This window comes from Lactuca sativa, chromosome 4 (assembly GCF_002870075.4).
Source record: "Lactuca sativa cultivar Salinas chromosome 4, Lsat_Salinas_v11, whole genome shotgun sequence".
NCBI classification, from domain to species: domain Eukaryota; kingdom Viridiplantae; phylum Streptophyta; class Magnoliopsida; order Asterales; family Asteraceae; genus Lactuca; species Lactuca sativa.
The window spans coordinates 220478512-220484306 of record NC_056626.2 but is presented as its reverse complement, the minus strand read 5'-3'; positions in this window follow the sequence as shown (position 1 = coordinate 220484306).

Below are 5795 nucleotides of genomic sequence, written 5' to 3'. Positions count from 1 at the left end.
GAATTGGGATTGTGAAATGAGAATCATTGGAATTATGTTCAATCGATCTATTTCACAGAGTAAAGATTATAGACAAACTTAGTGTGCATACTTGGTGTATGGCATGACTAGTGTTTAGAAAACCATAGTGTATATGCTTGGAGCATGAGACATCTATTGTTTTAATTCAAGTATAAAGTTGATAGTTTGAAACAGTATGCAATGTATGATGGGTAATCAATATGGTGATAAATAAAAGGTGTTTTATTTATATTCATAAGTTCTGAGACCATATTGGATTCGATTATTCTTATGTTTCACTTTGCATGTTTTGACTTCTAGAATAACGAGGTCGTTCTTCCTGAATGACTAAGTTATTCAAACCATCCACATTCGGTCATATGTTGAAAGTAGATATGAATCAAGACTGTCATGGGTTGGCTTGTAGAGGTCTAAGATGTTGGACAAAGTGGTGCTACAACACTCATGAGTGCTCATAAGTTCTGAATATTGGATTCAACCCATGCTCATTGGAATCACTTCAAGGATTTTATCAAGAGTGATCATGAAATGATAATATCCTATATTATTCAAACCTAGAGATATGAGTTGTTACTATGAGTTGGTTATACATTGATTGCATGAAAACGCATTGGTAATTCGATGTTATAAAACGTGCCTTTGTATATGATTCAACAAGTAGTAGAACAAGCCATATGAGTTGAAGTTTATCCATTCCTTTTACCTTCGGGATAAAAGCGATATTTGTGGGCCTCTCGATGATTTAATGATGATACATGTGAGTTCTTGGCCAAGCCAGGACTGATTTGATCTGTTCAATCTGTCAGTCATCATGAATCGGAAATCGGGAAACAACAAATGGACAAAGAGAATGATTTTAATCCATGTCTCAGTCCATATGATATCTAGAATGGAGGAATATATGATCCCTTATTTAATGGAAAAGTCATTGACAAAGGTTAGAGTTCATCGACAAGGTCAGAGTTTGACATCGGCTTTTGAGAGCTACGATTGCCAGTTGGTTTTTGAAGTCATACGCCATAATAGTTTTAGACTTATCCAAGTGGGAGAATGTTGGATTAGTGTCTTAGTCCATAAATATAATTGGTATGTACTTGACCCGACTCGGCATGGTCCATTTGGGTTGCATGATATTGGAACATTTGGATAGACCGTTTGTGAGGTGAGGACATTTGTGACATATTAATATATTATAAGTTCTAATATATTAATATGAAATCATGTTATTTAATTAGTATTGATCAAGAATTAATTTGGACTTAATTTAGTGATCAAAAGAGACTAATTAAATATACGGTGATTGATTGTGTAAATCATTCATTCTTATATATGTGGGTTTATGATCCATGATTCCTTATGTTGGGTTTAACCCATGTGGTGACCCATGGATACTCCATTGAGGTTAAAACCCATGGAGCATAAGGAATGGGTAAAGTCATGGGTTACATGGTGTAACCCTATTAGCCACACTATATAAAGACCCCATTGGTTGGTGAAATTGGTGCTAGTGTATACACAAGTGGACAAGACGATTTCTAGAGTTCATGTATCTATTCTCATGGTTATTCCAAGTGTTGATGATGTTGTGTGAAACATTTGAGGTGTCACACTTGGGGCACTAGGCTCTCAAGCTTCATGGAGTCAAGCTACATCAAGAGGTATGTATTCTAACTTGTTATATTACCCAAGTATCAAAAGATTGTATGGTAGATAGGGTAATACCTTGGAATATTCATATTTTCATGTATAATAGAGAAAACATAGATCCAAGGTATGTACGGTTGCATGTACACTTAGGAGCGTTAGAATGCTCATAACCCAACAAAAAGATGTATGAGAGAATTACGTGGTGCATTGCCTCATGTTGTCTACAACTATGTCAGAAGCTGTACAACTGCAAAAGACATCTGGAATAATCTCAAAGAAAAGTTTCAAGGAAGTGAAAAGACTAAGATCAATTCTGTGACACATTGTTTGATTGAATTGGAAGAATTCAAAAAGAAGGATAGTGAGTCAATAGAAGATTACTATGATCGATTGAACGAATTAATCTACAAATGTAATCGTCATGGATTTACTCGAACAACCATGCAGTTCAATCTGACATTCATCATGGGTTTATGTAAAGAATGGAGGAATGTGACATTGATGGTGAAAACTCAGCAGAGTTTTGATACTTCGACGCTTAATGACTTGTACAATCTGCTGAAAACTCATGAAGGAGAAGTAAATGAAATTTCTGAGGAATCAAAAATTAGTCTTGGAGGACCATTAGCTTTGATGTCTAAAGTTAATGAGAAAGAGTCAGTCGAAAAGGAAGATTCTGATAATGAAGGATTTTTGGTTAATTTGGATGATGAAGCTGTTGCATTTTACTCGAATAATAGGGTGAAGAAATTTTTTAAGAACAATTTTAATTCAAAGATAAAAATTGGTGAGGGAAAAGGAAAATTCTTGGCAAAAGCAGGAGGAGAAGAGAAAAAGAAGAGTGAGAAGAGTGATGTTAAAGTGGAAGAGCAGAAAGTTGGGAAAAAGATGAAAGGAGACTCCAGAATTGATTGTCACTACTGTCATGGTGCAAACCATATATCTAGTGATTGTATGCTTCGAAAGAAAGAAGAAAAGAAAAGTAAATTGAAAGACGAAGCATACTATGTCGAACGTGTGGAGGAAGTGAGGGAAAAAGCAAAAGGAATCTCTCTTATGGCGAAAGGTGAGGATGATGATGAAGGAACATACCAAATCTGGTCCTCGGGTTCTGATGATGAGGAAATGCGTAATCCTACGCATGAGGAAATGTATGCAAAATTTGAGGAAGAAAATGACGAAGTGGTGACTGGTTGTTGTTTTATGACCAAAGGAGGAGATAAATCACCAATGACAACAAATGTACGTTCTATTCTTCAATCATTTAGTATTCCTTTACTGTGCATATGATTCATAATTAATTGCTTTTGATGATACTGTCGCTTAGTTCGATACTTTGGTTATCTCTGCTAGTAACGAGGCTAAGAAATCAACTTCTCAGTTGCTAAAGGTTCAGAAGCAGTTAGATTTCAAGAAAATAAAAGTAGAAAGTCTAGAGTTACAGATTACAAATATAATGTGTAATAGGGATACATTGAGTAGCGAAATCAAATTGTTATTGGCATAGAGAAACATATATTGTAATTATGCTAAAAGACTTTACACAAAATTAACTGCTTTGCATCATTCATCCGATATAAGCAAGGAACAACATAGGAAGTTATTACCTTTTCTAGCTTACGAGAGAGAGAAGGTTGATAACATTTCCTATGATTGTGAGAAAACAATTGCACATTTTGATAAAATTCCTGATGATAGATATGCTTATGGAATTGTGAAAATTGACGAATATCTTGATGCAGATGAATTAGTTGATATTGTGAATGATACCTTGACCAAATCTGAACAAATTAAAATTTTGAAAAGAACTGAGAATTCGACATCTAATTCTCAATCTAATTTTGCTGATATTGAAGATAATTTTGATAATATTAGCGAAATTAGTGATTTTGAGGATGTTGATTGTTCTCAGTTGCCTATCGTTAATGTTGCATCTAAGTATAAAGGAAAAGAAAAGTGTAATGATTCGTTGGTTGAGATTAACACTGACAAACCATATACTTCGAAAGTTTGTGATTTCGATCATTTGAGTGTTAAAGATAGTCAAACTAATAGTAGCGATGATGAGGACGAGGATGAGATTTTGATAAATCCAAAGTCAGAAAAGAATGTTTCGAAAGAAACAATCATTCTTCGAATTGTTGTTGATCAGGTTTATGGTGACATTGAAAAATTCGACAAGGTAATGACTAAAAAGGGTGCTCATTATCTCGAAACTAATCAAGTAGTGTATCCGAACATTAAATGCACAGATGATGTTGTTTTTCCAAACCAAGTATTTGTGACAAAAGGAAACGTCGAAAACATTAAACCAGAAATAAACAAATTGGTTGAAGAATACAAACAAACATCTGGTGAAGGATTTTTTGCAAATCAGGGTGCTATTGAAAATAATCTCACAAAGAATACATACACTTTTCAAAGACAACAACCTCAAAGAAAATGAGTTGAAAAACAAAAAGTTTCAAGCGAAATTCCAAAACAAATTGAGGAGAAAGTTAAACAATTTGTCAAACTCAACTCAAAAGAATTTGAAGATCAAATTGATAGAATTTTGAAAGATAATGAAATTTCAAAAAGACAAGCACGGAAGAAAATTTTCTGGCAAACTGTTGAGTCTCGAAAGAAACAAAACGCTTTGACAAATAAAACATTCGAAAAGACTGAGTCTAAATCTGTTAAGAATAAGTCTTCATCACATTCAGAAATCAGAAAAATCCCGCTCAATATAAAAAATCATTGTTTGAATCCATATCACAAACTACATTTTCGAAAGCTAAAACTCAAGTCACTACATCATTTTTGAAAAATTTCAATCATTTAACACATAAATTCCAAAATCAAAATTTCACAAATCGATTTTCTCCACATTAACAACAAAGATTTTCTCAAAATCAAATTTTAAAACACACTCCTCTACCAAATCGTTCAAAGAATTTTCAAAATCGAATTTATCATAACACAAATGTCAAAAACTGTGTTTAAAGTCGACAATTTGAAAATTTCGTCCTAAATCACATATTGATTTCACTCCACAAAAACCAAATTTTCTAAATCCGTCTGGGAAACAGAATTCGAAAGTTTCATACACTAAGGGTTCGTCAAATGTGAAGAATATCGACCATTGACTTGAAGGAAAAGGAAAAGTCTTTTAATCTCGAAAATTTTCCCAACAACAAATTCAAGAAGCTTATGACAAATATGTGAATGATTCTTCAAATGGAAGTTTATCTTCAAAAGAATCAAATATTTCTAAGAAAGCTTGGACACCAGTTTCGAAAGAAAAACATGTTGAGAAAAAAGGCGAATATTAGTGTCAATCCTAAACCTTCGAAAACTTATGTTTCTGCTCCTTTACCTAATGATGTCAACCTAATTGATACTTTCAAATCAAAATTTCGTGATTAGGTTATAGGTTCTTCATTTCGTTTTGTTTTGAAAACTAATAACCAAGGACCCAAACAACCTTGGGTACCTAAATTCTTTCATTAATTGTAGGTTTTGTGTGACGAGCAATATGATGATAAGTGGTACATTAATAGTGGTTTCTCTCATTACATGACTGGAAAGAAGGAGAATTTTCGAGATTATCGAAGTTTGGAGAATGCAGGAGTAGTTAAATTTGGAAACAATCATAAGTGTTAGGTGAAAGGATATGGCAAAGTCACGAATGGGAAGTTTATTGTTACGAGATTCGCATATGTCAAAGGTCTTGAACATAATTTGATAACTGTTTCACAACTAGTTGTGGGCACTGGAAATCAAGTGGTGTTTGACGAAGCAAGAAGCATCATTTCAAATGTTAACACTAAAGAAGTTTTGCTCAAATCCAAAATATATGGAGACATGTTTACTCTTCATATCAAACCAATCGTTGGAAAACCCTCATTGTGTTTACTCTCGAAAGCTTCAGTGGATGTTAGCTGGTTTTGGCATCGAAGACTTTCTCTCTTAAATTTTAGAAATATCAACAAACTGGTAGTTGATGATCTTGTTCGAGGTTTGCATGTGTTAAAATTTGATAATGATACTTTATGTGCAGCTTGCGAACAAGGAAAACAACATCGCAAAGGTCATCCTATGGTTATTGACTCAAAGATTGGTGAACCGTTGGAATTACTTCACAT